The sequence below is a fragment of the Eleutherodactylus coqui genome, chromosome 10 (genome assembly GCF_035609145.1).
Source record: "Eleutherodactylus coqui strain aEleCoq1 chromosome 10, aEleCoq1.hap1, whole genome shotgun sequence".
NCBI classification, from domain to species: Eukaryota; Metazoa; Chordata; class Amphibia; order Anura; family Eleutherodactylidae; genus Eleutherodactylus; species Eleutherodactylus coqui.
In genome coordinates, this window is record NC_089846.1 from 45,346,973 (window position 1) to 45,357,161 (window position 10,189).

The following is a 10,189-nucleotide window of genomic DNA, read 5'->3' on the forward strand; positions in this document are numbered from 1 at the left end:
CTCCCAACAAGGCTGTGAGACATAAATCACCCGTGTGAGTTAAGACATTTAAAGTAATGGGTTCTTTTTATGTGCGATTTCTGTGAATCTCGCAATGCACAGAAATACCGCCTGGAAGGTGCCTGTGTGTTTACACCCTCATGTGTTTATCCCGGAGTAGATGGAACATGTGAGCAGTAACTACAAAGAGCAGAATGAACATACGTGTATGCGATGGGGTCACATGACGGGGATGTATGACAACATAAGGGATTGCAAATAGGAAAATTAATACATTGATCTTTGATTGGCACTGGTTACAACACAAGGATGGATAGATAGATAGATAGATAGATAGATAGATAGATAGATAGATAGATAGATAGATAGATAGATAGATAGATAGATAGATAGATAGATAGATATGAGATAGATAGATAGGAGATAGATAGATAGATAGATAGATAGATAGATAGATAGATAGATAGATAGATAGATAGATAGGAGATAGATAGATAGATAGATAGGAGGGAGATAGATAGATAGATAGATAGATAGATAGATAGATAGATATGAAATAGATAGATAGATAGATGATAGATAGATAGATAGATAGATAGATAGATAGATAGATAGATAGATAGAGAGATATGAGATAGATAGATAGATAGATAGATAGATAGATAGATAGATAGGAGATAGATAGATAGATAGGAGAGAGATAGATAGATAGATATGAGATGGATAGATAGATAGAGAGATATGAGATAGATAGATAGATAGATAGATAGATAGATAGATAGATAGATAGATATGAGTTGGATAGATAGATAGATAGATAGATAGATAGATAGATAGATAGATAGATAGATAGATATGAGATAGATAGATAGATAGATAGATAGATAGATATGAGATAGATAGATAGATAGATAGATAGATATGAGATAGATAGATAGATAGATAGATAGATAGATAGATAGATAGATAGATAGATAGATAGATAGATAGATAGGAGATAGATAGATATGAGATAGATAGATAGATAGATAGATAGATAGATAGATAGATAGATAGATAGATAGATAGATAGATAGATAGATAGATAGATTAGATAGATAGATAGATAGATAGATAGGAGATAGATAGATATGAGATAGATAGATATTAGATAGATAGACAGATATGAGATAGATAGATAGATATGAGATGGATAGATATGAGATAGATAGATAGAAATAAGATAGATGAATAGATATATATGCGATAGATAGATAGATAGATAGATAGATAGATAGATAGATAGATAGATATTAGATAGATATTAGATAGATGATAGATAAATAGATATGAAATAGATAGATGAATAAATCGATATGAGATAGATAGATAGATAGATAGATAGATAGATAGATAGATAGATAGATAGATAGATAGATAGATAGATAGATAGATAGATAGATAGATAGGAGATAGATAGGAGACAGAATGACAGCACCATATCCTCCGAGACAGATGCCAGGCAGTCCAGCACCTTCTGCTCCATGTACTATATACTCCCTCCTGGCTTCTCGTGTAACCTAATTAGAGGCACCCACCCCTGCAGGTGACGGTACAGGCCAGGGGCATCTACATGGTGGGGGAGGCAGGTGCACCCATAATGGAGGTATATAGCCATACATTACCCGTAACTTTCCCAGCGGGCCATGCTAGCTCCGGGCACCAGTGTGACTGCGAGGCTCAGCGGAGGAGGACGGATCGCGGATGGTGAGAGGTGTAGTCGGTGCAGAACCTCCGCTCATTAGTTAGTATGTTGCCGGGATCCTCGGGCATGTGGGTGAGCTTCACCCCGTGGCACACTGTACACCCAGACGGAGGAGCCAGGGTGCAGATCAACAAGCAGGGGCATCCAGCCCTGCACACAGCTGCGGCTCCGGCACAGTCTGCTCCTGCAGCTCCTGTGCATCAGCCATAGGTCCCTGCCGGGAGGGGTCTTCCTCCTCCTCCTCCTGCCGCCGGTAGAGTGCCGCTGTCAGGCACCGGAGGGAAGAGCCGGCCTCGGTGGAGCAGCCGGGAGGGTGGCATCCAGTAGCAGAGCACTTACTGCCAGTATTGATCCGCACTCCCACTCCCTGGCACATAGTAAAGTCAGCCAGAAGCCAGGACAGCTGCTGATAGGAGGGGAGAGGGCGCCCCCTGCCCTCTGCGGCTCGGTACTGCACCGGAGCTACAAAGTCATTTTTCCTTTGGGATATTAATAATGTGATTTGTATCCAGTGTGCAGAATAATACTTTGTGAGGCTCAGCTACAACCACTGTGCGAATTCACACAACCGATCTGCCCGTCTGATGTCCGGAGCGAAAAAGATCGGGGCGAAATCATGCGAAAAAAATAACATTCATTACAATATAAATATTCACATGGGCTTTTTTTTTAATTGGATGAGTTAAAAAGTAGAGCAGAAGGGCGCACGTTTTTGCACATGCAAAATCAGCGCAAAACACAGAGAACAGAACCCATTGATTCCAATGGGTTCGTTCTCATAAGTGCATTTTGCGCGCAGATTTTGTGTTCGCAAAAAAAAATAGGACCCGCTGTAATTTCTTGCATTCTGCGCAGAACGACTGACATTGAAGTCTATGGCAGGGGTGAAATTACGCAAGAGGAAGGGTGTGTCACTGCGCAAAATGCAGGTAAGGAAGACATCTGGACTTCATTTGGCTTTAATAGATTATCAAGTCCACAAAAAGGAAGAGTCACGCACGCGTGTGAGCTGTCAATGCATGTGCAATGAGTACAGTAAGGCCTCATGTCCACGGGCCCACATGGTTTCCCCGTGCAGAATTCTGCAGCGGATTCTACCCGGCCCGCAGGCATGAGGCCAGAAAAAACATTATACTCACCTGTCTAGACGCTGCGGAGCTCTCCTCTGCCGCAGTCGGATTTTCTTCCTTCTGCCCAGCGGATGCGATTGGGACACTGGTGGCGTGCTGGGCACATGCGCCATGCCAACTTTTTTTTTAAACTCCTACTTTCTGACGCTCCTGCGCCACGGATGTAGTGACAGCCGTGGAAGCCATCCATGCGGGAAAACTGCACAAAATGGAGCATACTGCGGTTGCTTTCTAATGCGCGTGCGATCTGCACGCCGGGGGAAAATGGCATCTGCAGGTAATTAATTACCTGTGGGTGCCCAATGATTCCCTATGGGCATGTTTCACGTGTGCAGGAGACCCGCGCAGATTTCAAAATTCTATTTTCCCCATGGACATTAGGCCTAATAAGCATGGACACGCATGTAACACCCAGATTACCTGTGTGAGATTTTCCCGTACGGAAATGCCTCCACAAATACGTTCGTCTGTTAAGCGCTCATACACAGGTGATTTTTCTCTTGGACTGAGAGTCCTAGATAGAAAAGTCGCAGCATGTCTTATTTTTGGCTGTTTCCGTTCAAGAATCCTCCATTGTTTTTTATGGGTGCAGGAAAAAAATAGCGTCGCACTCACGTGCCACGGAATTTACATATGAGTCCAATGCATTTTTTTTGCATTTGAAGTATTTGAACAACGCGCAACTTTTTCATGCATGTGAAAATTACATGTACAGTAATGCAATGTGTTTTGCAGGTGTTATGCGTGCGATATCCCTCCGATTTTCTTGCACCGGTATCACACTCGCCCGTGTAACTGCATATTTAGGGTGGCTTCACACAAGCATGTTTTTGTGCGTACATATGTGCGCACCTTTGTACGAGCAAAAACATGTGTATATGTAGCTGCGCGCATTGTTTTCAATGGAGCCGCAGCTGCTGCCGGCAGCTCCATTGAAGACAATGGTCTGCCGGCACCCCTGAATTGTTTTTCATGGAAGGGCTTGTGATTGAGTGGGGTTTTCAGCCAATCACAGGCAGCTCTCGACGAATGAATGACAGCCGAGAGCTGCCTGTGATTTGCTTAGCACCTCAGCCAATCACAATCAGCTCTTTCAGCAGGTGGGGATTTTAAATTTAAAGCCCTTCTCTGTAATCCAATGACGGGGATGCCGGCAGCAGGATCCCCTACTGCAGCTGTCATGTGTGACAGCTGCGGTAGGGAATTGAAGAATTCCCTTGCTGCATCTATCACAGATGTGGGTTGTGCAGCAGCAGGGAATTCTTTTTACTAGTGGGGATAAAGGAAACATCTGCTGCATGCGGCAGATGTTTTCTTCATCCCCGTGGGGGACACAGCAGCGGCGGAGAGGTAAGTTTTGGGGTTTTTTTACACTAAAATTCTTGTTTTTTCAGGGAAGGGCTTATATGTAAAGCCCTTCCATGAAAAACAATTCAGGGGTGACGGCAGACCATTGTCTTCAATGGAGCCACCGTTAGCAGCCGCGGTTCCATTGAAAACAATGTGTGCATTCACTATAGTGCATACATATCCTATCTTTGCAGGCACACGCCTGTAAAGAACGGACATGTGAACACACCATAGGGAATGCGTTTGGGGCTAATATACGCGTGTTTTTGTGAGCGAGTATGCACGCACAAAAACACGCTCGTGTGAAGCCACCCTTAGATATAGTTCTGTTTAGATACGTTCTCCATAAAATGCATTACTTCCAGCCTGTATTATAGTCCCTTCTCCTCCGCAGAACATTGAGCTCCTATTTCCTATTACCGCCTGCTTCCTCCTATGATTTACACCCTGATAGGCTGTACAACCGCGATTATATGGTATTATAATTCAGAAAGAACACACTGTCCCAGGATGCACTTCTACCGAGTCTATTATATCCGAACAGCTCAGCTATTAGTGGCTTGTCTGTCAGCAAGCTTTTCACTCATTCCAGAACTAACTGCATGTCTTTATCCTTAGGCCTCGTTCACACAGGCGTGGTTTTAGGCACGTGAAAAAATTGCTTCTAATAGAACCAATGATTTTTTTATAGAGACGTTCAGATGAAGGAATCTTAGACGCGCTAAAAACTGACACCTTCCAAAGATAGGACATGCGGCTACAAAGTCCGCATCTAAGGTCCGTGATGTGAGAAGAGATAGAACCTGACCCATCTTTGGTGCGAAATGCGCAGGAGTTTCCATAGACTCCTATGGGGGCAGGACAAAAAGGGAGGAGGAGGGAGTTTTGCTGTGAACCACGCTCTAACAAGATTTCACCCCACCTTAATTAGGCGTTTAATTGCCAATGCAAACCATGGAGAAGGGTGTTAGAAGCGAGCGCGTGAGATGTTTTTCTATTCGCCAGAAAGCCGCACAGCGAGAATAGTTTTGGCGCTATATTCATCAGGTGTTTTCACGGCTGCCTACTACGATCCCCTTTGTTTGCATCTGTAAATGTTGCTTTTCCCCACGCAAAACGTTCTTTCGCCAGTAAGTGTAATTCTGCACGCAGCTTCGCCTCTAGGGGCGTTTCACTATAAATACCCTTATTGCATAGCGGGTCAAGTATGGCAGACATTTGTATCTTGTGTTTTGCACAAGGCTTATTATCCTGAGATGTTCCACCCAAAATACCTTTTCGCAAATATGGAGAAGACTGTGCTGTTAGTCGCGCCCATTCCCTCGAGTGAATGAGCGATTTTTGCGTGAATGAAGTTCAGCCCTTCTGTGCGGCAAATTCCTCGATTCACCGATTTTCGCTTGAGCTATGCGCAATTTTTTATGTGCTTATTCTGCGCTAAAACCACGCTTGCGTGATTGAGGCCTTATTCTCAAAAATTATTTACCATTATTCTATAATCAGTGGTGTTCCGACCCCCAGGACCGACACCGATCCTGAGAATGGCCGGGCACTGCTGTCAGAAGAACTGTGCCACGCAGCAAGAGGTCCACTGACTTCATAATTCATCCTTCTATTGTTCTCATTTCTGGAACCACATTCAATTACTGGACTTGGTTCTAGCACTGTATATATGTATTGCGTATACTGTAGCTCTGATACAGTATTTATGTAATGGTATTGATTTTGGTACCGTATTTTTTTTTAGCGTGCTCGGTTTTGGTACCATAATGCTAAACTATGACAGCTATATCACTGCAAGAAAATCGCAGCAATTTCGCAGCTGTGTTCTGTGCGATATTACTGTGATTTTGTGGCGCACTTTTGCCAGGATTTTTTGGGGGGTTGAAATATAAGCCCTACCCTGAATATAAGCCCTGGCTGCATAAAAAAACAAAAAGACAATACATTACTTAGCAGTTTTTCTCTGGCAATTCGACAGAACTTGTTCGTAGTCTTCAGCCAGCGCTTCCTGGTCAGGGGGTTCAAAAATCCCACCTCTAGAAAGTGCTAGCTCTGATTGCTTCTTCAGTGCCGTGGCTCAGCCAATCACTGCAGCGCTTGATGAACCAATCACAGCTAAGCTCCTGCCCTGTCCCACCCGCTCCCCTTGCCGGCAAGGGGAAGAGAGGGGGAGGGAGGAAGTTTAGTAGAGCTAAACTCTCTCCTCCCACCCGACGGTATTCTGGCCTGCAACGTATATATTCTGTAGCCCAGCTGTCTGAATGGGCATTCATGCGATTTTTGGCTGTGATGCGGTTGTGACGCGGGCGGATGAAAATTGCAGTACCCATGTGAAAGAGCCCTAAGAGTTCATGCTGCAGACTCATCATATATCGAGTTCACTCAATTATGTTTCCTGGCACCAGCAATTAGAGCAAATAATAGTCCATAATATGGAGCATATCAATAGTCATAAAAGATACAGTATTGAGAAAAACGACACCCTCTATTCTATTGTTTTACGTGTCAGTATATAATAAAAAACATCTGGTCCTTAGAAGGTCTTAAAATTAGGTAATTAGAACCCTAGTTCAACAACAACACATGAAAAATTACACCATGTCATTATTTATCTAAAACTAGGCCAAAAGGCAGAAACAGTGTTTGAAAAATTAAGCACACATTACTGCTTCCTTAGGAATTAGGAGAATAAGTAGCAACCAGGTGCTGTTAATCAAGTATCCTTCATAAACTGACTATCAGTAAGTGTGATCACCTCTACAAAATCAGATGTTTGGACAGTTTGCTGGTCTGGAGCATTCAGGCATGTGTTAATATAGCACCAAGGAAGAAAGACATCAGCAATGATCTTTGAAAAGCAATTGTTGCTGCCCATTAATCTGGGAAGGCTTATAAGGCCATTCCCAAACTATTTGGAGTCTAGCATTATACAGTGTAAAATATTATTTACATGTGGAAAACATTCAAAACACTTGAGAATCTTCCCAGGAGTGAACATCCCAGCAAATTTCCCCCAAAGCAGACCATGCAATGCTCAGAGAAATTGCAGAAAACCCAAGAGCTACATCTTATACTCATTAACCAGACACTGGCGAGATGATGACAAGGACCAGGGCTGAAACAGTGACATCACCCTGATTGTCGACCAATGCTGTCGTTTTTTTTTAAAATTACATCCTGCTATGTAAAACCAAAAAATTCAAACAGGGTGCACTTACTTGGGTAAGTAACTGGCCCAGCAGGTAATAAAGGCCAGTATTTATGTTTTTTTGGCCATACTAATGGCCGGTACAAAATAATTGTCAGCTGCTAGCTGCTTAGCTCACTCCACCTTTAGCGCTCCAGTTTGGTGTCCACCATGCTGTAATCGGGCCACCCCGGGGTCTGCATTCCTGCATGCAGATTCCTGACGGCGAGGTCATGGGTTACAGTCTGATTACAGCAGCTGCAACCACCAGACTATTACTACATGCGTGACTAATGAGAGTAATATTACTACTTTGGCCACTATGGGGGTCACTATTACTACTGGGGCCACTGAAGGGGACAGTATTACTATTGGGGCCACCAATGGAGTCATTATTACTACTGGGACCTCTAACAGGGTCAATATTACTACTGGAGCCACTACTAGGAGAACTATTATTCTGTGACTTCAGACAAGTCTCAATGGTCAAATATGTGTTGGGATTCTTGTTTATTAGTGCTCTCAATGCTTATAAAACGAGTATTTTTGTGTGTGGGGGTGCTATTTCGCACTTCCCCTCAGGCAGCAGAAAGGGTTGAGGCACTCCTGGGCATGTCCTAGCAATATGCCATCACTTTGTGAGATAGGAATTCCCCTTTTAACTATAGTACATTGGAGCCTGTCCTCTACAAAGGCAGGATGTTCTAAGGACTTGATACATTTACAGGTTTTTATTGATTATGCCAATGATAATAGCTTTACATCACAGCGTGCCAGAACCAACAGCAACACAAGAACACTGGTATGAAGACAGAATGGCCATAGTTGTGGCCAGTGGTTATTAGGTGGTTGGAAGTAGGCAGGAGGGGGAGTGATCCGTTGTGCCTCAGGCTCCTCTGTTACGCAGATCTAGATTGTTACACAGGGGGTCATTGTCAGTGTTTAGTGTTACAGATTCTATACTAATGCATTCATTTTTGGACATCTGACAGACTTGTACTCTTGTATTGTCTATGTGTTATGTGGGTGTTTGTTATTATTATCACAGCTGATGACGGTATGTCTTCCTTTTCTAAGAAAAACAGAAGATTCCTTTTCCGTGCCTTCATTGCCCATGAAACAGCTGTCTGTGTATGGATTCTGGCTTAGTTTTCAATTCTCAATCATTGTTATAAAGACCTGTATAAAGGGTTGGACATTGATTTGCAGGAATGCTGCCATCCAATAGGTGGCGCTACAGAGGTATTGTTCCATCTCCCTTATTTGCATATGTTAACTAGTGATGTACATCTGTACATCACCCAATTATAACATTTTCCGAGAAAAATGTGTGCAGGAAAACAGCTAAATGTGTGTATGTACGTGTGAGGAGGGTGAAGGAACCCCTCCTCCGCTCCCTGCTTACTCAGATAGGGCAACTTCAGACAAGCATATGGGCAAATACATTCACCTCAGCGCAATGTAATTGCGTTGTGAATTAGGTTTTCTTGAGCGTGCCTAGGTACTTTACTATATCTATTTGTGCAGGCACAGAATGTTCACATGGGCGGGGGACACACTACCTCCCTGATTTAAATTGCTGTAAAGCCTAATGAGGTCCTGGTTTATGCTTTACTCAGTCTATTACGCATCCCTTTACATGCATTTGCACACCTCCCATAGACTTCTATGGGAACCTTTAGTACACAAATATGTAGGAAAATAGAGCTGGTAGTTTTTTTTTTGTACGCACACAAAATGCACGCAAAAAATCGTTAATGTGAATTAACCAATTGGCATCAATGTATTCTATTCTCTGCATATTGTGCACGCTAATTCGGCGCACACAATGCACTGCGCAAATAGTTCCATCTAAAACCGCCCCAAAAATGGCCAAGCCGCTCTGACAAGTGGCTGAGTGCTGCACAAAGCTTCAACCCAGGGGCGTAGCAAAAGGCTCATTGGCCCGAGTGCAAAAGTTTATCTTGGGGCCCCCCAACTTCGCTTAACCCCTTAACACAGAGGCGTAACTTGAAGCTCCTGGGCCCCAATTCAAAACCTGTAACAGGGCCCCCAACTATAATGCTTTATTCATAATATTGGGCTCCCTTTATGGAGAAGAGAGGCCTTATGGGCCCCCTAAGGCTGCTGGGCCCGGGTGCAACTGCATCTCCTGCATCTTCTTTCGTTACGTTAGTGCTTCAACCCCTTCCTGAGAGCAGTGAGGGGAGAGAGGAGTACAGGCGCTCCATGTACCAGGCTGCCCACCCGCTTATGATAAGGCTATGGAGCAGGGAATGAGAAGCACTGAAAGAAGGCTCCACCCCTCAGTGACATTGGCGGTGACACGACCAGCACATCACCGCCCTGGGAAGGTCAGGCTTCACTGCAGGGAATTGAGCAGGACTAAGCCTGTCCCCCTGGAACCAGCCCAAACATTCTCAGCACCCCAGACGTGGTACAAAAGGAAAAAGAAGCTGTAGCACAACTGTGCATGACATAGCAGCAGTGAGAGAACACCGGCAGCATTTAAAGTGGTGGAGGCCGGTTGCATCAGGACACCAGCACAGCAGCTGGAAAACTGCCAAAGCTCAGAGGGCGAGAATAGAGGCCACAAGCCAAAAAGGGCCAGTGAAAGGCCTGCAGCTTCTGTGCAGACGAAGAAAAAGCCTGCTGTTGTGGCTGTAAGAGCCGATGAAAAGCGTCCACAGAAGAATGAAGTGTGACCACCAGAGCCAGGGACCCTACATTACTTGGAAGAGGAGGGAGTCTTCCTCCCTGCTGTTTCCCAGAGGC

At 44.2% G+C, this 10,189-nt stretch overlaps 1 protein-coding gene across 1 annotated transcript in view; it reads right to left on the minus strand.

Annotated features, from left to right (window-relative positions):
* The window catches only part of LOC136580405 (probable E3 ubiquitin-protein ligase MID2), a 284,292-nt gene extending 282,166 nt beyond the window's left edge, over window positions 1-2,126 (minus strand). Inside the window, exon 1 of the mRNA XM_066580959.1 lies at window positions 1,665-2,126. The gene's annotated coding sequence lies outside the window, so the exon portion shown is untranslated. The remainder of the gene's footprint in view (window positions 1-1,664) is intronic.
* Window positions 2,127-10,189: the final 8,063 nt, after the last annotated feature.